Source organism: Corvus moneduloides, chromosome 2 (assembly GCF_009650955.1).
Source record: "Corvus moneduloides isolate bCorMon1 chromosome 2, bCorMon1.pri, whole genome shotgun sequence".
Taxonomy (NCBI): domain Eukaryota; kingdom Metazoa; phylum Chordata; class Aves; order Passeriformes; family Corvidae; genus Corvus; species Corvus moneduloides.
Genome location: NC_045477.1, coordinates 32,605,794 through 32,631,369, shown reverse-complemented (window position 1 = coordinate 32,631,369; position 25,576 = coordinate 32,605,794). Strand labels below are relative to the sequence as shown.

Here is a 25,576-nt window from a genome sequence, read left to right as displayed (position 1 = left end):
GCTGCATAAGATGGCTTTTAGAACTTTGTTATCCCCTATAAAAAATATTTGTGTGCAACAGTTAATAAATAGAACTTGTCAGCTGCAGAATGCTTTACCTCAGTTTTACAAATGAGTGTCCATCCCAAGGTATTGCAAAGAGAACAAAAGAAATTTGAAATGTTCCTACAGTTCTACATGCACCAAGACTTTAACTAGCCATAGACAAAGACTTAGAAACACAGGTGAGTTTATTTCGCCAACTTGAAGCCAGGAACACTATACTTCAAAGTACAGAAACCAAACAGGATCTGTAATGGACTTGTAAGGATGAGGCTGAGTCGTATGACATTTCTGGTTTTGAAATTAGTCACAGGAGAATGTTTTTACTTAGGGTTCAAAGTATAGCTTTATGTTTCAAGAATGTACTAATTCTACTTTGGTTTTAAGCAATAAGCATTTGCTTGTATATGTTTTCTTCCCCCGGTCCAGGTTATAAAACATATTTCAGATTATTTTGTTTATATAGTAATGAGACTACCCTGAATTCCTGCAGCTTTGGGCAAGTTCTTGAAAATACACATTGTACCTGTGACAGGCAGATTGTTCATGATATGTCTGAATTAAAATAAGTGTATCTTAAGGAATATTTAGATTCCTGACTGTAGCTGGCTGATTTGGTAGAGATTGGTGTAACAGCAGTGCCATTATATCAAGGCTTGTTCATCTGGAGATTCCCAGAGGTGCTGCAATAAAACAAACCGTAGCCTAGGCATCTTCACTGTATTAGAGGGAGAAAATAAGGTTTTTCAGGACAAATAAAAAGTGGCGAGGCAATAGTAGAGCTCTGGGATTTCTTTTCAGAAAATAAAATAAAAGAAAATAAATAAAAAGCTTCTGAGTGGAAAAGTGAAACTGTTGGACATTTTTGAAGCTATGCAGATATGTAAAGGGTGCTGATGCTGTCATGAAGTATCTGCATATCTCCAGATAGGAGCTTTTGTATCATAATTTGTTCAGCAACTACCAAAATATCTTATTCCTGAGAGAAAAAGCCCTCACAAGTATCAAGACTTTCTTAAAAGGAAGAATAAAAAACTCGATTGCCACAAATTGTACATTTTAAGAGACCTATCAACCTAACCTAGACTTTTTGACAGCTATGGAAACAAGCCAAGGTTATATTAAAAAGTGGTATTGTGCAAGGGGTAACCATGCCCTGTCAGATGTATTGCATATACCCTGCTGTGTGCGTGGATATTTATGGATATGCCTATACAACATATCAAATCAAGGGGAAAAAAACAACTTACGGGAAGGTGTGCTAATATCTGGTTGTCCATGGCTAAAAGATACAGCATGAATGCATTGTCCTGGCAAATAAAAGTGAAGGACATAAATGAAAGGTTATTCCCATTGTAACTCAGTAGTTCAAGGACATTTATCAGTACCACATATCTGCTGGAAAAGAGTGGGTGGGGGATTCATTCATCTTAGTTCCCTGTGGTTGCTATCTGCTTGGAAATCGCATCCATTGCTACCTGAATAGGGAACCCTGACAGCTGGGGACAATTTGAGTTATTTGAATCATGCATCTCTCCACATGTCACCAGGATGGGGATTTACATTTGAAATTGGAATTGGTTTATAACCTTGCAGAAATGCACAAGAGTAATACATGGATCTTATCAGTATGTCTGGCCAGCTTTGAGTTCCTGCAGAAATGTTGCCACATAAGGTTCTCTTCTGAGGTACTCAGATATCAGTGTGATTAGCCTGGCAGACAGACCTCTGTATTGGGAAAGCAAGGTCAGTGCTCCTGGGACAATAGGAGACATAAAGATTCGATAACAATACCTTATTATTCTATCAAATGATATCTGCAGAGCACTTTAAAATCATTATGTGAAGGACAAAGGATGCCGTATGTACAGAGGGGTAAAGGCTGACATTTCTACAGTGCATGTAATTAACAGAATTCTGTGCATGTCTGGCCTTTGGAAGAAAAATAATCTTTGGTTGCATACTGGGCATGTTGAGCTTCCATAATAAACACACAGGGAACCACTGTAAGGCATCTACAGAATCAAGGCTACTGTTTTGCTGGTGCCGTGTCCTCAAACCTTTGAACCCTGAGGTTCAAAGACCTTTTACTACAAGTTGGGGGGTTCATGGGGACAAGAAACAGCTGCAGTAGTTTATCATTTTTATTTTCGGGGCTTCTCAAGCTCTTGGGCCTCTTGACCTAGCTGAATTTTGGTGAGAAGATAGAATATGTCTAGGTAGGAATGTCTTCCCTGAGTTGATGGGAAGTGCTGTGGTTCCTCTTGTTAAGGGGTAGTCAAAGGAACTAGTTAGCATGGGTTTTATGGGTTTCTGCTAAGAAATTGACATTTTCTTCTTACACTTCTGACAGTCCTTCAAGTTACCAAGACTGCAAATTAATACATTACAAAATAAAGCACTTGTTGTTGCATGTCAGGGTTCGTCTCTATTGCTATGCAAGAGAGACTCAGGAGATGATCAGAAATAGTCACCTGACCATGCCCTTATTTCACATATTGTACCCCACATGGTTTGTTCTCTCTGTGATCTCATTTCAGTTTTGGGTCCTGCTCTGCAGTCAAAAGTTAAGGGCAGTGATGCAGCCTACTGTGGAGAACACAGGGCTGAGCTGTGGTAATCTTACATCTACTCTGGATTTGCAAGGGTTTGATAGATTATATCAGTCTATCCCACCCATTTATACAATGAAATTAATGAGATTGCCTGACATTCATAAAGGACATTGAGATAAATAGAACAAAAATACCCCTTAGCAGTTGCATGGTTTTATTATATATTTTTTTCCCTTAATGATGCATGCTTTCCAGAAAATGGGCCCAGGATAGGAATAGGCGATATACGCAGACCCTTGCAGCCTCCGCTATGCAAATTAATTTCCAGTACCCTGGAATATAGAATTACAGTACCTGTTTCATTAGACATGGATCATTTCTATAATGAGTGGTTGGCATTGCTGCACAATAATTTATCAGGATTTGGGAAAGGCATAGAATGCCAGAAAACTGACAGATAAAGCTGATTTTATTTTTAGAGGTGGGACAAGAGAAAGCATATTTGCTGATGTGCACAGTAATTTTTACCACAGACATAAACCTGTTGGGAGAACTGCAGTATGTGAAGTGAGGCACAGAACTCTCCTAGAAACAAAAACATCTTTAGAAATTGAATATTTATAAAGTAATTTAAAGACTGACACTGTGGTAGCTTCAGGTTTGAAGTCACTATCAGTGACTTCAGTCTCTGAGAGAAAAAAAATGTATAATACGTGAAAAGTGGTTAAAAAAGGAAAAAGGACAAACAAAGTTTTTGAAAATTTTCTACATGGAGGTAATCAGATGTTTGAATAGGTTGACCAGAAAAGTTGGGTAATGTCTACACATGGTGATTCTCAAACAGTGGGACAAGATCTTGAACCACCTAATATATCTGGACCTGCTTTGGAGATGGAGGTTTGACTACAGATCTCCAGAAGTGCTGGTCAAATCTGAATTATTTTGTGATTCTAGGAAGGAAGGCTAGCAAAGCTGAGAGTTCAAATTAAAATCTGGAAAGATCATCTTTTTCATTATCCAAAGGCATCTCTGTAGCTTTGGATGTCTTAGTGGCGCAGGGTGTTTTTCTGTTTATCTGTTTCAAAGAGGGAAGGACAAGGCCACCTTCTCTGACAGCCCTTTGAAACAGTGTGAGAAGAGGTCAGCTGAATTTGCTGACACTCATATTTTTAGCTTCAGCTAAACATTAGCTGACATTCCCTTTCTCCAAGTCATTACTTTTATAGTGGGGATTTAGCACTGTCTTTTCTGCACTAGGGATACTCATGTAAAGTAGTGGGATGAGATTCCTGGCTGGAGACTTTCCCATCCTTGCAAGATCCCTTCATGGGTAATGTCATTGCACTTGCTGTACATGAACAGTGAAGGGAGCTGTTATCAGTCACTTCAGAATATCCCTGTTAAGAAGGAGGTTAATCCTTCTGGGTCCTCAACTCAGGCTGTTCATAACAGAAATATGATGGACACAGTAGAGAAATCCAAACTGCCTGAGGAGTCAAGATATGGGCCAATTGGCTTCTCCCATTTTTTTAAATTTTCCTCCCAAAAACCACTGTGATTTGCTTCAACATGAAGCAAGACAGCCAGCCAACCGATAGGTCACACAGACAACACTTACATACTCTTGAATTCTCCTACCATCTGCTCCCAGCTTTCTCATCTCCACTCAGTTCCATCCTTTTATCCTTGCTTCCTTTTCCTACCTGTGACATGAGGGGGGGGAAGCATGTTTTTCTGCTTGTCTCCTTGTTTCTGCACTAAAAGAAGGCAGGATTGTAGGTCACCAGTGTGTGTGTGTATCAGGACTGAGGTTTGCAAAGAAGGCTCCATAATATCCATTATATCTATCCTGTTCTCGCGGGTAACTCTGCATTGAGCCAGAATAGCAACTTCAGGCTCATCAACCCTCACAAAGTAGGATTTCTAAATTATGTATTTTTCTCAGGTTTTCCTGAAGTTGGATCTAGGTAGTCAAGCTGTTCTTCTGTTGGCCACTGCTCTGTTGCACACTGTATTTTCCTCCCTCTATCTGAACTGTGCCATTTTAGGTGGCTCCAGCTGCTATTGCTGTGTGAGATGCCCATTGAAAGGTTTTCTCCTGCCTCTCGACATTCACACCTGCTGTATGAGTCCTAGTTCACCATATTTTAGTAAAACATCCACAAATATGGGGTGAAGGGTGTTTGTGGCAAAGGATTGTCTGAGCCACAATCTTCTGCTGTGTCAACTTCCACTGCACTTTGGTGGCCTTCAGCTGATAGGAAAGATTTGAAGTTTCATGTCATAAGAATAGTTAAGGAGGTTTTCACAGGGAGAAGAATTACTGTGAAGCTTGCAAAATAGATCTTTAAAGCAGTTTCCTGAGTATTTTTTTGCAACACCTGTGTGGCTAGATAGCACAATCCTCAGTGTATCAGCAGGTAAAGCAATTATGTATTTTAAGTTGGTTCTTAAAAATGCACCCAGCCCTGTAAAAATACCTTTATCCTTTGTAAATAATAAGGGTGCAAGACCTTTTCACCTTCTTCTTATCTTCCTACTGCAGATAGGGCAGGTGGGAAGGAGGCCTTCTGCCACAAGAAGGTGAACTCTCAATTTGGTACGTGATCTGCAGGACAAAACCAGTTAATTCCTCTGAATGCATTCTTTTCGGTAGAGATGGCTTTTGAAAACAGAATTTAATGAAATCCAGTGTCCCTTTCATAAAATATTTGAGGGAAATCTTGTATGATAGCACTTGTCAATCAATCCTGTGCTATTGTTGCTTTTTTCCCCCCTTTTCACCCTTTTTTTTCCTTTTAATTGACATCTGTCTGGAAGGACACAAACAAATCACAAGCTGGTATCTTAACTAGGATATTGTGGAACTTTTCTCTTTCAATCCTTGAATTTATTTGCTGATAAAGATAGATTGCAAAGTCTATATTAATAGGCGCAAGGGGCAAGAACATGAGAAAAGCTTCAAAAAGCATATGCAGAACAGATCCTGGAGTATATTGACAGGGTGGTTTTTTTAATCATATTTACCCTATTACTAATAAGTTTTAAAAATAGATGCAAGATACTGCAAACTCTAAAATCATCAGACTATTAATTTGCCTTTACGAGAAGTCAGACTCAGAATAAGGATATACTTAACCTTTGGACATTTGATGTTCCATTTCTGTTAAACAGTGATGATATTTCTAGCAGTTCCCAATGTTTTAGCTGAAATTTTTAATGTTTTAATTATATGCCCAGTACTTTTCAAAAATCAAGTTTAGGACATGTATAAAGGTCTGTAGTAATATTTCCTAATGACTTTGCCATTCATTTCCATTTCACTGTGGAGTGAAATATTAAGCTATTTTACATTTGCTGATGTTCATGTAATCAGTTGTACTGCACTTATCTAGTACCTATTATACTTTTTTCCCCATCCCTGGAAGTGTTCAAGGCTATGTTGAACAGGACTTAGAACAACCTAGTATAGTGGAATGTATCCCTGCCCATGGCAGGGGTGTTGGAGCTAGATGGTCTTTAGGTCCCTCCCCAACCTATATCATTCTATGATTCTATGGTTTATCATACTCAATTAACCTCACGCTACTTCACACCTGGCTTTAGTTGCGATTTCAAACCATTAGTACACAACTTAAACAGGAATTCATAAAGATCCAGCTTAAGTACTTCACGCAGGTTGTGTAACAATAGGTGAAATTATGAGTAGGTCAAAGGATTGCTGAGCATCTTTAGCAGAAGAATTATTATGCACAGAGAAACAATTGTCTTTCCAACCTGTGCAATAGTATCTCGATGATGCCGTTTTCTATCAGTAGTCATATGAGGTAGAAGGATTCATTTTAAATTCAAACATTACAGCCCACCATATTAATAAACAACGCTTGTGAAATAATAATAACTCCCTGAATGTGTTTTTTAGCTCAGGAGATTGGACACTGATATTGAACAGGTGTCTTTTTTCAGGATCTGGTGGTGATATATGGCACACTTTTTGCTGGGATATTGATGTACAGGGAGCCAGACTGACGGATGGGTTCAGCACACATAAAACCTGCATATTCCTACTGCAGTGTAGAGTTGTATAACAGAGCATGGACAGATATTTTGCTGGGAGGTTCTTAAGTTCTGAGATTTGTGTTCTCTCTTTTCTTTGTTCGTGAGTAGACATGTGAATAAATGTGAAGGCTTCAGAAGGTCTTTAAAAACATATACAGAAAAATAAAAATAAAAAAAAATCAAGAACACAGACTTAAAATTTCATCAAGTTTAAGTATCAGCAAGGTTAGTTAACTGGACATTGTCTGCTCTGTTTTGCTCAAGATGCTCGAGAAGGCAGAAATTTCCAAGGGAAGAAGTCTGGCTTGAGTCAAACATTGCAACAAAATACCGAGAAACTACTATTTGGCTTTAGAGTGAGAACTAGAACACCTGTTTTTTTTCCTCCACTCGTCACTCACATTCAACTTTTCAGTACCAGCATGGAATTGAGTGCGTGTTCATTGTATGTTCAAGTGACCCTGCCAATTTCTGCTGATTTTCAGACTTTACTGTAAAATAAATGGACTATTCTTTCATGGTTTGACTGGGAGAAGTCTAGGTGAGAGTCATGGTTTAGTGCATTTTGACTGAGGGCTTCTCTGCCCTCCATAGGTGTGGTGTTTCTATCATACAACTGTAAGTGAAGACAAGCATCTCTTCCCAGTGGGAATAGTTGATTACCAGCACAAATATGCTTTATGCCACTGCTACTGTTCTTCCCCTGTTTTAAGGGAAATAAGATGCAGAGAGTTATGACACTTACAAATTATTTTATTTGAAAACTGAGTTCCATGAAACTGCAGCCATACAGGTAACTAACTGCCCCCAAAATTGACCGAGGCATGTAGGTAAAGAAATATGATCTTGGCTTTTTAAAGCCTGAAATAGTGGCTCTGCACAGTTCAGGAAAGAAGGCAATGATGGTATGACACAGCTCTGTCATCTCATCAGGCAGCTTTAGCTCCACATCCATTTTATGATTATTTAAAACCGGAGCTGTATAATTGTTTCTCAAAAAAAAAAAAAATTTAAAAAGGTAGTTCTTTCAGGATTCAGGATGAATATTTGGGCCACATTGGAGCACCATGGTCTCTAGAGAGAGACTAAGATGCTTTTAGCAAGGCAATATATATTTTGCCATGGAAATACATAGAGCCATATGCCTGTTCTGCTGTTGTTAAGGAGAGCACTAGATAACTATGTAAAGGACAAAGTGGTATTGGGATTTGATTGGCTGCAAACCATCAAAAACTGAATCTGAGTAAGTTTTTAATTGTATCAAACCACTGCCTGGCCAGGCCTGTCAGCAGGTTTGGTTTTATTTCATCAAGCTTCATACCTTAGTGCTGCTGACAGGCAGGGAACAAAGTGAAAGGCATGAGATCCGTCGCACTGCTGGCCATCAAAAAACAATGAAGGCAGACCTGAGAGAGCTTAATTTGCAAAATAAAAGATGAAAAATGCATCTGAGCAGGAGGGACAGCACAGAAAAATGGATAAGGGTGAAGGCAAACAAAGGAAACAGCAAGTAGAGCAAGACCAGTGCTGAAGTGAAGAGATGGTGAGGACGTGGTAGGAAATGTGAGAGCGTGGTTGTGGAGGCTGAAGGAAAAGAGCAGCTGAATTTCTATCCATGTTCAGAAGCTGCTTTTCAATAAATGAGTACATAGATTACACCAAGATAAAGCAATGGAACGCCTGCTTTCACCTTCTCCTTTTGAGAGACAGACTCCTTTTGAATTAAACCTGCGTTAAGCATGGCAGCTCATGTCCTCAACCTTTTCTCCTGGTCACTGTCTAATCACCACTCCTTGGAGCCAACACTTTGCTCCTTCAATTGCCCACAGACCTTCCTTTAGGAAGGTGTGGAAGCAGTACAGGCACTGGTGATAGAAACTGATCCCTGAGGAAGTACCATTAGTACTGTGGGAAAGCTGTTCAGGCTGATGGCTGAGTTGCAGAGACACACACATCAGCCTAGGCACTCTTGGTTTATAGTAATGACGCTTTGTTCCAAAGAAAGAGCAATTTTGTTGGTCTTCTCTAATCTTCTGTTTCGTATGTGTACTAAAATGAGCAACAGACTAGTACAAGAAGGGAATATTGACAAATCAGATGCTACTCCGTCATAGAGCAATACCAAGCTGACTCTATACTTGTTATTCTAATCACTCCTTCAATTCAGAGTGACAAGTCAATTCTCAAAGGGGAACTGGCTTGGACAATCATGAAAATTAGGGTGATTAGGACCATGTTTGACTTAAAAGGCTGTTTGATGGGATGGACTAAAACACTGGTCCTGCACAGGAAAACCCTAAGAATCACACAATGGATTTAACATTGTCCAAATGCTTCTTGAAATCTGGAAGGCTTAGAGATGTGTCCACTTCCCTGGAGAACTCAGTATCTAAGTCTTAATTTCACAGGTTTCTCTTACTTTTATTTAAGAGGAAAAGCTTATTTACAACAGGTTTGCTCTAATGCTTCAGTAGGTTATTTATAATCTCATATTCAGTCTCTCTGAGGTTCCTTAAAAATTTGGTTTAGCTTATTTTTTTCTTTGTTGTTAAGAAACATCTGTCCTAAAACCTGAATGTTAAAGAAATTTGAATCACTGTATTCACTGGGTTAGGGCACCAGGCATATAGCTGCAGGAGTGTTCCACATTTCCTTCATCTGCAAAATGCTTGGTTACCAAACAAGCACAAATAATTTTGCTGGATGTATTGCAGAGAAGGAATTCAGCTTTAAAAAGACAAGTAAAATTAAACTTACAGCTCTGGGAAGAATGCCAACCTTTAGTATTAATAATTAATTCCATTGTTTTTAATTCACTTATAATTACATAAGTTGATTTTTCTTTATTGCTAATTAACAAATATTTAATTGCTTTAGCAATTCACTAATGTTCTTGATGACAAAATATTTAAAAGAGGATGCAGTGTAGAGAATGACTTTAAGGGATTTTGAAGGGGCTTTTTCAAACTGTTGTTGCTTAATGCCAACCATCACTTACAATCGGCAAAAATCCATTGTTTGTAGAGAAGCTGTGTCTTGAAAAATAACTGAAGGTTAATTATTGTATCTATCCCAAGTACAGTAAGTCATATATTAAATTAAAAGCCTGTATAAAATCCCCACAACTCCAAATGACCCAGACAGATCAGTAACCTAATTTAATGGTTTCATAATTTCAAAGATTTTTGAGGTCACAGAAACCATTAGCTTTTCTACCTTGACCTCCCATTTAATGGAGGTGATGGAATTTCATTCATTCCCAGCTGGAGCGTAGCAACTTCTGTGGACAACTCTTACCTTCTGAAGATGCCCTGAGCACATTAAGAGACTGAGATCCCACCGCACAACTGTGCTTAAGTGATTAAGAGCATTCACTGTTAATATCTAATTCACACTTTTTCCTAGTGTGAATGTGTTCAGCTTTACCTTTCAATCCTTGATTTCTGCCTTTCAGTATTAAATAGAGTGTACTTCGATGTCTGTCTTCTTCTCTTGGATTTATTTGTGTACCCAAAGTTTTTCTCTTCATGTCTTTTTCAGTACTTTCACTTTTCTTAGCATTTCATTTACTTGGGACAGAGGAAGGTAATTGATCAACTCCTCTATTGATTTCAGGCTGTTTCTATTTTCTGACAAATGCCTGGCACATCCTGAGGACTTAATTTTTTTTCAACTTTTTTCTTAATTCTAACATGGGAAAATAATTTCAGTTTCTCCCACCACTCCTCTTTTCTTTACTAAGAGCTGTTACTTAATTTTGAATTCCTGGAAAATATCTATAAATTAAAACGAGACCCTTCATTGTCACAGAGTCCCAAACAAAAGCCTGTCAGTTAAAAAATACATATTTATGGGTCACCTGCTCTGCTCCTATAACTACTGATAGCAAGCAGACGGGAAGGAGCTTACTTTAGCCAACTTTTACCTTTCAGTCCAAGTGTTTCCCATTATTGTGTAGCTACTGATCCTATGTGAAAAGAATTCTTTTCTGGTATTTCTGTGTTAGAACTACAAGAGCCATGATTTAATAGATGTGCTTATAGCACATTATACATTACAGGCATCTTTTCAAAGATTTCAAAGCCACATCTTGACAGTTTCATTTTTTTTAAAATGTGCCTTTAATAACCATTTCTTGCTGACTTAAGAAATGAGGGAAGAAAGTGTAACTTCAAAGTGTTGGCAAAATAATATGAATTATACAAATGTCGTTGTAAAGTTGTTTCCAGTTACAGTAGTAGTAACTCGAGACTGATAGCTGGTTTCCTCTTTTGCATGTGTTTCCAATTTAAAACGTATCTTTTGGAGTGGTTCCACGCTATGTCGCTATTCTAGAACAAACCAGTTTATTCATCTGTATTTTCTAAAAATATTGGAAGCAAAACAAGAAACAATACAAAAACTATAATGAGTATAGTAAGTAGTTACGATACTTCCAGTTCTTTCAGCTAAAGTGCTGAAAGACATAATTAAGACAAGTGGAATTAAAGAGATCTGTAAAAATTAAAATCTGAACATCAGGACTCATGTGTCTCAATACAGGGTTGATAAATCTACCAGCAACTTTTACATATATACTATTATAGGCAGAGAGGATGGTTTTGCCTGCTATGCAGTATGGCAAAGTAAAAGAAAGCAATGAAAGTTATTAATATTTAAGTAGTTAATCATACATTATTAATAGCATTTTAAGTTGCATTAATTAAGACCCTTGCCTACCTTTTCCCATCACTTCTCTATGTTGCTGATCAGACTAATCATGTAACCTTACTGTACCATTGTCCTTTGACCAGATGCACAATTATTATTATTATTCTTACTGCTGGCACTGGGACCACTAGACTTCCCCTTCAGCACTGCTTTCACAGTTGCAAAATTTTGGACTATTGCAAATCAACCCACGGACCCCTGTAGGTTTTTTCTTTTATTCCCCTTTTTCTCCCTTAAATCTTAATTTTTTTCCCTGCTTGTACGTTTTCCTGCTGCTGATCTTTCCTTCGTCTTGTCTTCCAACAGCAAGGATGGATTTTTAACACTGGGAAGGGAAGATTTTTAGTGATGAGGATGAGGACACTTAAGACCAAGCACAGATTATCTGCAGTGATTGTGGAGTTTCCATCATTCTGAGAGCAAGTTAAACAAACATCTGTCAGGCATGACCTCCCTGTAGTTAAGCCTGCCTCGGGGCAAGGGGATGAACTAGATGACCTCTAGAGATCTTTTATGGCCCTAGGTTTCTGTGAGGGGAATAAAGGAGGTTAGGCTCACCCCCATTCATGATTATGAGCTGATCGGTCCCATGCTCATGTACCTTGCAGTGCTGTAGAAGTCCAGGGAGAATCCTGACCTTGGCTGAAATATGGTACATACCTGACTGTAGATATGTGCTGTAACACAGACCACTTGTTGATGTAGTGCTTGGGGACAGGGTTTTTGGGGACTTGGCAGTGCTGGGTTAATGGTTGGACTCAATCATCTTTCCAAACCTAAATGATTCTACGATTCTACAACTTCTCCCCCTTTAGTCCTGGAAATATATTGACAAAAAGACCTAACAATGATTTTAAGTGATCTTATGAAATCACTTTTCAACATGTTTATTTTTCATCTTGGTCATCTGCGGTAGAATTCACAAAGAGAAGTGGTTTGCTGGCAGTCAAAATAGAAGCACACCAATCTCTTTACAGTGTTGTCAAGATTAAAAAGCTGAGTTCCTACTAATGGTGCAAGATGTGCATAATCCTATGCCCAGAAAAGATTATATGCTCTTTTAAGGCCCATTTCTTAGTATTTTTGGGCTAGCAAATACTTTGTGTATTGAAACCAGTCCCCTTCTATTCTCCAACAGCAACACTTCGTCCTGTTGCACAATTTGAGAATTTGTGTCTTCCTCATCTGTACACACTCTGTGATTGGTCATAGCCCTGACAAGTAATGAGCATAAAATCACCGTGGGTTCACTGTTAAAAAGTGATTTTTCCTTTACTCCCCCCTTTCTCTGCTTTCATCCCCTGCCCTACAGGAAACCTTAATGAAGAGACTGAAAAACAGGTAAAGCTCAACTCCCTACCTCCATCCCCCATCTCACAACAGAGGCAGGTGTTGCATTATGCAGGTGGAGTGTTTTCTTCAGTAATATTATCCTGGGAATTATCTTAGAGAGGTTGACCTGTGAATAATAGCCAGGCCTCAGGGTTAGCCTCACAGTAATTATCTGCTAGACATTTTCACTATCCGTATCCTTTCAGGTCAAGAGGCAAGCATGAGGACTCACATCCATACTTCACGGCAAATTATTATTCAATTACAGTGACTTTTGAACCTCACCAAATGTAAATTGAATTGTCCTTCCTTTACGATGTTTATTTGTAAGAAAAAATCCAGGGAATTTAAAATGCAAGATGCCTAAGCAGCCCAGAGTATTCAGAGTCTGGGACTGTAATGAAATACTTCTGAAGTTTTCCATCCACACAGTTTTGGAGGGATCTGTACTTCATAGATCAAGACTGTGTCGTTATAGCAACTTGAGCTATTCAGTGTCAGGCATTCTTCAGCAAGCCAGTTCATGACAAAGAAGTCACCTCAAGCAACTTCGTGCACAGAGAGGATATATTAGAAGAACAAAACAGTCACGATGCAGCGACTCATGAGCTGCATTAGCCTGGCTCTATGCTAAGATGCGCTCCCAGGCTGGGGTTCATCCCAGCTGCAAGGAGCTAGTAGTAGATCAACAATCAGAGGATTTGTGCATGGCTAGCTCATGTGAAGGTGTACTCAATATCTGAAGTTTAATGAGAGATAAATCCTACCCTATGCATGTTCACGGTGTCTCCTTGTATATCTCTGACCCACCCTCAATTTTTGCCAAATCTTGCTTGGTTAAACCCTAATTGTGAGTCAACTCTTAGAGCCAGAGTTCTGATGTGGTGCAGTACCATAGCTCAGTAAGCTGGAAAAGTGTATACAAAGCTCAGGGAGAAAAGTTTAGATGTTGGAGCCAGAGTACAAGCCCATAGTAGCTCCTTTTCTGTGGGGGAAAACATTTTACCTTTATAATGCACAGGCAATAGAGAGCTGTACGTGGTTAACAGCTTTTGGATAATGTAAATTCCTTTATTCTGTCAAGGTCATCATAATGAAAACCTATTGAAATGAATCCTTAAATGGACATAATCCACTTCAAATCATAACTTGCAGGGATCTATCTTAATCTGAGTTATTGCAGGAATGCCTTAGACCATGGAGAGGGAATTAATTTGAAAATGGACTTGACTTGTTGTTTGTTATTGATATTCTGTGTTTGATTTGGTTTTGCATGGGGCTTAGCTTGCATGGGGAAAAATCAATAAAATCTGTTACAGTTTTGTTTATAGTCTGTTTCTCCCTCTGGCTGCCCAAACAGTGGTGGTTACATATCAGGGTCTATTCTAGGACATGAATGTCTAACAGCAGGTGGATTTAATTTGATTTTTTTTTTCACCCTGGGTTTTATAAAGGTTTTGTTTTGAGATAGTATGAAAGAGATTTCTTAACAAAATGCAAGTTTATTTTGGAAAGGAAGTTGACAGAAACACAGCCTGGATTAGGTACATCTGATCAAATGTAAATATTCACAGCTGACACAGTCATCACAGACTGTTTTTTTAGTCAGTGGAGAGAAACAAGCACATTCAGGTTGAAAGACTTTTCATTTCAAAAGACACACCTAAAATAAAAACACATAATATATGCCTAAAATTCTCTGCTTCTCTCTGGGGAATAAAAAGCAGCCCAGGGTGACAAGTTTGGACAGAGACTGGAGATGACAAAAATATGATTTTCCTTCCTATCTGCATGGGATCTCTCTCTATCACTTATGCTGAAATTGCTCCACTGTGCAGAAAAGACACCTTTCCTCAGATGAAGAATCAGGGCTAGAGATCAGTCTCCTAACACCTCAGCTACATGGTGATGATCCCATTCTTGCTGGCAGCTTGGCTGCCTGGCGTTCTTGCCTGCAAAGGGGAAAAACTTCAATAAGGGAGGAAAGAGAGCATTGCCTTCTAAACAGCCTTTAAACTGGCTGTGAGATCAGTCAATAGGGAAGGGATAAGGTCCTGTGTTAGCAGAAACCCTTTCTCACCTCTTTTTGCAGAGCAAGTTTTGAACCTAAATCTATTTCTTTTGTGAAAGTTTAGGTCAGTATGTTTCTGAGTAAAAGGGTAAGGAACAGTGCAAGGTACCATTGTCCATGTCTTGGAAGAACAAAGAGAGAGTTATTGAAGGGTTATAGATACTCAGGTTGAGAAGGGCTGGCCAGCCTAGGAACCTTAAGTTGAGATGAACCAAATCGTTGCAGTTTTTAAGCCATGAATGTGGGCAGAGTCAAAGGGACATACTCTCTTTAGTGACATCCTCTGCTCTCTTGCTGGAGACAACTGTGACTGAATTTTATGCATGGTTTCGACAGGTAGCAAAGAAAAAAATATATATTTACTAAACTTTTAGACATGACACAGGAGGCCGTGCTGTAGTGGAAAATCCATAAGAGAGGTCACAGAAAGTAAAGCTTGACAATGACTGTATAGAGGAAGTGTCAGAAGACAATTCTTACAGTAAGTTCATCCTTTCTCTGCCAGATAGAACAAAGTTGTACTGAGTGTGTGTGAGCCTCAATTCCTTGCTGATGATATGCTCTAATCTTATGGTTAATGGCCATACAAACATACAGTATTTCAGATTTGTTTGTTTGTTTGTTGTATAGTGAGTTGTGACATCCATGTATTTTAGCAGCACTCTTCCCCAGGGAAGAAAAAATGAAAACTAGAAAAACGTTGGCGTGAAATATTTCAGTGGCTTGTTAGAAATGGTTGGTTTAAGCCTGTTGGCCTAAAGAAATAAAAATGCAAGAGAACCAAGGAAAAATCCAACCTCTACAAAGGAAAACATGATGTATCTGTCCAAGCAAAATGTTTCAGTTGATCCCGTTCTGTGGTTTGGTTTTTTTTTTTCTTTCCTGTTCAGCTTTGCAGCTGCTTTTCTAGTGAAAGTGAAAACAGTAAGCAAGCTCACTCAGGTCAGTCCAAGATACAGTTACTCCTTTTTGATTTTTTGGAATTCAAGCTGGGAATCAAAAAGGGAAACAAAGCCAGAGTCTTGCAAAACCCCTTCAGCAGCATAAACCAATGGCTGCAGTATGCATTACTGATAATGATAGTGGGTGATATTTTTATTTTGCAGTGAAGTATGGTATTACTTTATTTTAAACTTGAGGTAAAGTTTATCCTCATGACAAACTTGTGCTGGTTGGAGTGACCTCAGGAATGAAGTCCTCTGTATGGGAATGCTGCCCTGAAAATATATACGGAAAACTGGAAAATGAAAAGACAAGGAAGACAGTAATGACAAAAAGACGGCAGAGCAGCAGTCAATAAGGTGTTGGCTGGGGAATAAAGTTTGGTTATTAAATTTAACTATGTGGTTATTATATATAATATATAGTACTACATATAATATATAGTATAATATATATAATATATAGTATAATATATATATAATATGTTGTACAGATATATAATACTATATCTTCTTACACATGGATAGGGAGAGTGCTTAATGCAGCAGAGTTGAGTAGTAATAATACTAATTTCCATGAGGAATTTTATATTCTACTATAGTATTAATATTTTCTCTTAATAATAACAGTAAAAAAAGCAGCCATCACACATATATCCTTGCTAGATTAGATTTTAATCAAATGCCCATTGGAGTGATGTGGAATTGAGCTTTTGAATCAAAATTTACCATAATGATTTAAAAGACATTTAAAATTCTTTTTTGCTTTTCAAAGAAAATGAAATATTTATATTTTTTAGCCTTTAGGTAACTTGATTGCTCCTTTTAGTTTCTGTGCCTTAATTGGTAAATAATAAAAATATCTATTTTGACTAGTTCAATGAGAAAAAAAGTAAATGAAAGGTTAAACCTTACAAAGTAGTATGTGAAATTTAAAAGGGGGGAAGCAGGCCTGACAGCTCAGAGGCTAAAAAACCCCCTCATTGTAATCTTCACTGGTTAAAAAAAAATGGAATTGTTGTAATTCTTTAGCTGTGTTATCAGACAAGGATTATCGTAATTCTCACAGAAGGTAGATGATATAAAGGTATTTAATGTATTCATGAAAGTTGTGCAGAGTATTGGCAGAATTCAGAGCCCAAATTGGAGAGTTCCATGTGAGGGTTGCTGAGCCAGAGCCCCCGTTGACTTACAAATCCACTGAGCAGAAATATGTGAAAGCCAGCACCTGTGCTAGGCAACTGCACTATGTACATCAACACATGTCAAAACCGGGCCTCTCATTAGTTCCCACCTCAGGCTGTGTTGGATACACAGGAAATGCTTGTCCAAAAGTTGGACATGACTCACAAGGAAACAGGTGAAAAACCTGATGCTGTCACTGCCAAGCCAAGGAGCAACTTTATTCTGCTTGACATTTCTTGTGACTGGACTCAGACTCCTTTTGCCTTCTGCAGCAGAGCGAAGGTAACTCTTCCACCCCACCACGTCATTACAGCCAACCTTGCAGCAAAATAAGAAAAGATTGCCTAGATTAGTTAGTGAACAGACTGGCATCTGCTTCTGTTTCTCTGCTGACAAGCTTTTTGCCTTTTGGCCTTTGCTGTGTACAGGAGGAATGGGACTCTGCATCCAGAGGGCAGGACCCTAGGTTGAGCATCAGGAGATAGAAGAACTGGTTTTCTTGATCAGGTCGTTCCAATCCCATGACTTGTTTGACACCCAGCAGTCCCTGATTACTCAAAGGCTCTGAGAAGTTAAATATTTGACCTTACTCTGATGTCTAAATTGCTCTTTAATTGCTTTTTTTGTAAGCCAAGAAGCTGTATACCTCTTCCACATTCTCAATGAGTAGCTAATTAGAGAAGATGTGAGGTTTTCCAGGCAGCAGTTTATCGAGATGACTGTGCCAAGATCCATAACTGCGATACAAGTAAACATTCCTTCTTCCATTGATACTAAGACGGGTGAAGCTGATGCAAACCAGCTGGGCCTGGTCTTACAGTTTATTTAACAGTAAACTATCTAAAAATATTGATTTGCACTGTCTGTGCTTCTGCTCTCTGCCTCTGACCCTTGGCCTCCTCTTGTGTAAACACACATTCTTTGGTTGGTGAGAGACATAATGATGGTCTGGTTCCATAAGCTGAAGTCAGGTTTGTTTAAAAAGCCTCTCTAAGGACACTTCACCCACTGATGGTCCTTATAAATCTGACATTAATAACAGCATTGTGACCTGCATGGCAATGTGGTAGTACTGACCCAAAAAGGCACAGGATCAAACAACATGAAGATAATTTTAACACGTTACCATTCATACACCAAGAGATTTCAAAGTTTAAACTGCAATATAGAAAAACTTCTTTCATGCTGTGGACCTGCAGTGGAAGTGGCTGGCTCAGTATGGCAGACCAACTAGCACTTGGCTTGGCCATGCTCTGTCTCCTGCAGTGGTGTTTCTGTGGCAAAGAGGAAAGGATGTTGGTTGAATTTTGAGGGACATGTTCCTCTTCATCTAAAAATTCAGGACCTGAGTGCTCCGGTGGTGACTGTCCCTTTAGCACCTGTTATGCAGTCCTGCCAAGAAACACTCAGGCCAAGGTAACTGAGGGCCATATGGGGAAGAGCACCTAATGTATGTCCTGGGGTACAGATATTTGGGAATATTTAGGAAGTATTTATTTGCTGCAAAGATGAATTTAGGTCTCAATGGGAGTGTGCATGTGCAATGTGCTAAGGTTGGAGTTGGGGGCACTCATTGCTGATAGGTGGTCAGAGGGAGGAGGAAGGAGGAAGATCCTTAGGCACAGAAGGGCAACTTGTATGCTCAGATGAGCCTTTTCCAGGTAATTCTGTCCAAAACTTCCACTCCTTTTTCTTTCTAGTAAAAAAGTGGTACTTGCTTTTATTGGACAAGGCCAGAGGGCCATTACTGGATGGGTGAGGATCAGACTGTGATATGATTATCTCTTACCCTTCACCCTGGTATCTGTGTGGAAAGGATGTAAATCATTTCAGTCCTGCTAGTTGCATTTCAAAGCAGGCTGTACTTGCAGAAATAATCAATCCCTCCAGATTGTATTAACAAAGGACTGTATATAAACCTGCTGCTGGAGCTGGTTATCACAGGCTGCATGTCTCCTTCTACCTGTGAACCTGAATCTGCAGTGGGTTGTCAGAGGCACTCTGCACTCTTTTGATCAAACTACATATAGCCTAACACATTGGGTAGGAGTCACTGCACAAACCCGGGCACTGGGAGGGGATGCATCTTAAGACAGATGAGACCAGTTTCATACATTCGAATAGACTGCCCAGGTAAGTGGTGGAATCATCATACCTGGAAGTATTCAAAAGACATGTAGATGTAACACTTGGGAATATGAGTTAATGGTTGACTTAGCAGTGCTGGCCTAAAGAGTGGACTCGATGAACTTAGAGATCTTTTCCAGCCTTAGCAATTACTCTAATTCCACTCCATGACCTGTTCTATTAAGTTGCCTTCTGGAGACACTTGCTTCTACTGGGTTCAAAGAAAATCTGAGGGAGACTTGCCTATACACAAAGGTCCAATGTAAATTGATCACCAGCCTATTCAAAAAACCTGTCTGAGTATATACTGTGTTGTATTCATACCTTTTTTTTTAAAGTAATGTGTTTGAAGTTTAATGCCCAAACCGGTTGTATCTTTCTGGAAAGATCAGATGAATTAAAACACAAGTGAAAGCAATATGTATAATTTCTGGCATTGAAGCAAGTCGAAAGGAAATTTCCACCGACATACATATTTGGGTATTAGGAAAGCAGTGAAATTTTGCAACTCTGGATGTAAATACACAGGTGGTTTCATATGTGAATTTTAAACTGACCAGTGAAAAGCAGATTTAAAATTCTTGTAGCCTGCTACAGAGACACTGAGATCCTTGTCACTTATTAAAGTTTTATTTCATTCCCCCACAAACAAGGCAATTAATTATTTAGAAAACCAATCAATCAGGGGTTAGATGTACTAATCAAACACATTTCAGCTGCTAAGTATTGCTCACTTAAGACATTGATCAGCTGTAGGATGCTCTGTAGACCATTTAGATGAGTATTTTCTGACAATGTGCTTTAAACCCCCTTGAGGTCAAATCTTTGACACCGTCTGCTGGACCATGTGGATGGTTGAATGCCAGACTGTCTGACAGACTGTAATTATTTTCTGTCCTGTTGCCCTTTCTGCAGTCATTAGGGGATCAGATTTCTGAGAAAGCCAGAAAAGTTCCTTGTACTGCAAGCAGCTAATAGCCTGAAAATGAGCCTCTTTTGTTATGTTGATGATTTGCCACTGGATGTTGTTTGAAGCTGAAGATCGATTATTTAGGGCTAACTCCACTGGTATCATGTATTCTTGGTCTTGTGCACTCTGTGCTTTCTTGCCATTTCCCTCGTGCTGACAGATGTGTGGTCTGTATTGAAGTGCACTTAGTCCGCTGGTGGTACCTTCAGCTGCTCTGGTAAGGACAGATGCCAATGGGGACCCCCACAGGAGTGCTGATCCGGGACTCTCCAGCTAGGTGCTGAATGAGCATGAGGAAGTCTAGATTTTCTGCCTTTCAGGACAATGCCCAGACTGTTTGCAGAAATAGCTAAGCGAAATTAAGATGACATTTCCCCATAAATAATTGAAGAATGAGACACGTTGTTTGCAGTCCTAACATGACTGCAAATTTAGGCTATTGCCTAGCAAGTTACTATACGAATTCCCCTTACACTGACCCTTGTGGTAATTGGAATTTCAATTATTCATTTTCAATTACAAGCATAGCATGATGATCACAAATGTCATTAAGTATTAAATTACATCTAATGATGGATGGATGGAAGGATAGATAGATGCCTCTCCAGATCCTTTCTTTATTTAATGCCGGCAAAACAAGCTCATGGTTTTTACGGAAGGTTTTTTTTTAAATACTAAAAGGATGGTAAAGTGCCATTTATTTGCAGCAGATAAAACCTTGTCAATGCACATTACCTGAGCTTGGTGTTAAGTTTTCATCGTCTGTGTCATTAAGACGAGTGGTCCTCAGTGTGTGTGTACACAAAGGCGGGTACCTTGGCCTGCAAAGAGTGGCAAGGCAGAGGGAGGCCATTTGCATCCTGCCTTATTAGAAGTGATATCCTGGTGCTCATAATTGGGATCTTAGTTTAGTAGCCTGCTCAGTGCCTTTCCATCATGCGTTTGCATGTAGAGCAAGCTTAGTCACACACTGTATTTTAGCAGCCTGGAATCAGAGAATGGCAGAGTGACTGGGGTTGGAAGGGACATTAAAGATCATCTAGTTTCAATGTCCCTGGCATGGGCAAGGACACCTTCCACTAGATCAGATTGCTCCAAGTGCCATCCAACCTGACCTTGAACAGTGTCAGGGATGGGATATTCACAACTTCCCTGGGTGACCTGTGACCATGCCTCACCACCCTCATAGTAAAGAATTTCTTCCTAATATCTGATCTTAGTCTCTCTTATTTTAGTTTAAAGCCATTCCCCCTTGTCCTGTCATTCCATACCCTTGTCAAAAGTCCCTTTCCAATTCTCTTGTAACCCACTTAGGAACTAGAAGAAACTCTAAGATCTTCCTGAAGCCCTCTCTAAGCTGAACAACTTAATTTCAGACTGTCGTTGTCACAGGAGTAGGGTTCCATCCCTCCAACCATTTTTGTTGGCTTTCTCTGACCTCTCTCCAACAGGTCTATGGAAGTCTTGTTGGGGAAATTATTAGGATGAGGCAATGGCAGAAATATGCTTAACCTGTGTTAGATGACCTGCCTTCACTTGTGTTAATCTCCATGGGCAATTTTTATTTCCATGAGCAAGAAAGAGGTTGAGGACAGGGTTTTTAGGCCAGGTTTGGCCCTGAAACAGCTCTAAAGATGCAGGGTGTGGTGGGAGGCAGAAAACCACAGGAGTGTTCTTGCTTTGAAGCACGTGCAAAGGGACACTTACCTCCTGCTTTAGCTATAGTTTGCTGTTCTGCCTGCGGTTTTCAGTCCACCACAGCAGGAAAAATCTTCAAAAAGGCTCTGAGCAGATAAGAGAGCTCAAAACTGCCCACAGGAGAGCCAGGATCCTGGTTGAAGCAAGGAAGAGTTTGTGCTGGCACTCAGGTAAATGGGGACACGAAGCACTGGCTTTTGGGGTCACTGAGGCTAGTGAGCTCTGGGAGCCCTGAGGAGAGGCTTGCTGCGGAAATCCAAGCTAGTTTAGCTTCTGCAAGAGGCAGTGGGTGTTGACAGTGCTAAGAAAGAAGCATTGTCAGACTACGATCTATTTAATTAGACCTCCAGAAGTTCCTGTTTTACATTCTTAGCATTTTTTAAAGTAGTGCAGGAATCCCACTTTAGGGAAATCCTGTTTCCACACTATTGCAATGAATTGCTGAACAATCAGGCACCCAGTCTGAAATAAGAGCCTTGAACTATTTATTTTAACATGTGCATGGATGCCAAACTTCTGATCTTACATTTCTTGTGCCTTACTTTCCCTATTTCCAAAACTGATAATGATAAAATTTATTCAAGTGCTGTTACGATACTTAATTATCCCATAACTACAAGGTACTTTCAAAATTATGTCTGGGCATAAATAATATCTATAAACTGGTTGGTATTCCTGTCTCAGTTATCTTTTAAGCAAAACAGACACAAGACTCACAGTTTTACAATAGCTTGCTCACAGCTTCATATTGGCAGAGGCATTGTCAGAGTCAAAAGAAAACCTAGAGCTTTTTCTTAAGCATCCCTTTTCTACCAGACCTTAGTTTCTCATTGTCCTATGGGAATGAGACTATTCTTACCAAGTCTACATATCTAGAATTTGCATTTACCACTTCTACTGTTAACCTATGACCTTTGTGCAGGGCTATCTTTTTTCATGAACACCACTCTTTCTACTGTCCAGGTTGGTTTTTTCCCCATTTCTACTGCCATCATAATCTTTTCTGTCTTCCCTCTTTGTCCCTTTCTCTTTTTCACGTATATATCTATACATGCCATGACTTGGAAGCATTCTTTTGCCAGTTAGGACATGTAGCCCCACTTGGTCATCAGTCCTTCCAACTGTCTTCCTCAGGTTTTATTTATATATTTATCCACTGTCTTCTTTTTTCATCCTACCTTTGCAAAACCCTGCTTGCAGTGCTGTAGCAGCAGTTGGAGAATAATCCACCACTGTGACCACAGGTTGCTGCTGCAAGGCACAGCATTTGCAGTTCAGCCACAGTGTCATGAAGCTGATTAGAGTTGCAGGGCCCCAGTCAGGTTTGTGTTGCTGTCAGCATGTCCCAAGAACTGCTACCTTGCAGATTTTGCAGATGTGATCTCATCTGAACTGATGAATAACTCTTCAGGGACAGTTCTTTTTTTCATTCCCCTCTGCTTCTTGTTCTGGTGATAAAACACTAGAAGGGTCCTCCACTTCTTATGCAAAAACCCACCTTCTTCTGACCTTAAAGAGTGATAGAATCACAGAGTAGTTTGGGTTGCATGAGACCTTTAAAGGTCGCCCAATTCCAAACCCCCTGCCATGGGCAGGGACACCTTCCACTAGACCACGTTGCCAGGGTTCCATCCCACCTAACCTTGAACATTTCCAGGGATGGGGCATCTACCATTTTTCTGTCCATCCCTCACCACCCTTACAGTAAAGAATTTCATCTTGATATCTAATATAAATCTCTCCTCTTCTGATTTAAAACCATTCACCTTTGTCCCATCATTCCATGCCATGTGTTGTCTCATGGAGCCCACTGGAAGGAGCACCCCAGAGTCTTTCCCAGGTGGAACTCCCCCAACTCTCAGCTTGTCTTTACAGGAGAGGTGCTCCAGCCCTCTGATCAGCTTTGTTGCCTCCTCTGGACTTACCCCAACAGGTCCATGTCCTTCCTGGGCTGAAGATCCCAGAGCTGGATGCAGTACTCCTGGTGGGGTCTCACCAAAGTGGAGTAGAGGGGCAACACATATCAAGACTCATGCTAGGATGCATTATTTCTACAGCTCTGTTGCCACTTGGTTTCACAATTTTATTTTTAACCAAGGCTGAACTTCAATGCTCTTTAACAACCTTAATCTGAGAAAGCTGATTGCATTTTTTTCCAGATTTTCCTGATATATTGCCTGATTGTTGAGTGTCTGAAAACCTGCACCCCCAGTAAAGGGAAAAAGAAAAAAAAGGTGGATTCTGCTTGCACAAAATTCACTGGAAGTTTCTCTAGTAATGGATCAATGGTAGTCAAAAAGGCAAGAAAATATTATATTGTATGTTACTATGCTATAAATGTAACATTTTAAATATTGTGAAATAATGGTATCATTTGGCATGTGTTCAGTATTAACTTCAGAGAGATGCAACACAAGTAGCAGAGAAATTATGAAATTGGCTCTAGTTGAGGAGAGAATCTCTACGTAAGAGGAAGAAGATTGAAACAGTAATTCAGACAGAAAAGATGTATGATTAGTTAAACTTATGTAGAAAATGTTTTGTACTTTGTACACAGTTTCCATTTAACCTGTCAGGAACCCAGCTTTGAAAACAAGACCAAGAAGTTACCCAATGAGAGTGTCTGGCAGTGAATTTAGGCTGGATAAATACTTTTTTAAAAAAAACCATACAATATAACAATTACTCTCTGGATCTCAGGGAGGGGGTAAAAAAGCATGTACAGTTAAAATCTGACAAAGAGGTAGATAAAATTCAGAAATTTCTGTGCAGATCATATCATCTGCTCTAAAGTAGACAAAATTGTGTGGTTCTACTGGAAAAGAGCTGGCCCTGATGAATATTGGATGGAGACAGAGGGGAGTTGTTAAGACAGCAAGTGAAACCCAACAGCCAAGCTTAGTTCTCATTCTGCATGCTGCAGGTCAAATGTTCCCATAGCCACATGATCAAGCAGGGCACCAAGCCCAGGGTGCCCTGCAGTCATCCTGTCCTGTCTCTCCTCCATTGAGTTGAAGAGCAACAAAAGAAAGCTTCAGAGAATTGCAAGGGAGTCCAAAAACAAGATCCAGGGAGACAGCCTGTACGATAAGGAGGTTACGGAGTTCACCGTCTGCTGTTCATCAATGTGCAAATTGACAAGGTCTTGGCTTCCGTATGCAGGCACCAATGCCCAGATAAACTTTTAGACAGGGAGGTCTTTTTGGTCTTGCAAACTAAGGCATAACATGATTCATTGGCTGGAAGACAAAGTTAAACAAATTCCACCTTGAAGGAATGTACAATTCTCTGGCAGGGAGAGTAATTAAGCATCACAACACCTTACCAGGAGAGGTGGTAGACTCATCATCATTCTGGTTCTTTAAAACAAGATTAGCTATCTTTCAAAAGGCTTAATCCACCTCTTGGGAATAGCTGTTTTTTCTGTGTGTTGTGAAGGGCTGGAGACAGATCCCTCTGGCCATATAGCCTGTGTATCTCTGAATCATTTTGCAGATGATGAGTTGAGGCACCAAGGATGAAATTCACCCTGCTGCAGAGTGATATGATTACACCTGTGTTCTGCTTAAATCCCTTTCTGTCTTCAGACTGGAAGCACTCATGGGATGTAGGCATCCTGCTCAGTGTAAGTACAGGAGATGTTTAAATCCTGAGTGTCTGCCCTGTCCCTGGAGGCTGCTTGAACAGCAGATCCCAGAGGGGCTATATGTTACTCCTTAGTATGCAAAATTGGTAACAGGTTGTTTTAATAAGCTAAGCAATAAACAGAAGTCATTCGAACAGTGCTTTATATGGGTTTTTTGGTTTTCCTACTAATGAAGCTGCGGCCACTAAGGGAGAAGTCACAGCCTGGGACAGTTTGACTCCCAAACTTACTGACGTGGTG

At 39.7% G+C, this 25,576-nt stretch overlaps 1 protein-coding gene across 5 annotated transcripts in view; it reads left to right on the top strand.

The window, feature by feature from the left end:
- The window catches only part of TENM4 (teneurin transmembrane protein 4), a 1,563,960-nt gene that overhangs the window by 1,059,046 nt on the left and 479,338 nt on the right, over positions 1 to 25,576 (top strand). The window lies entirely within an intron of this gene.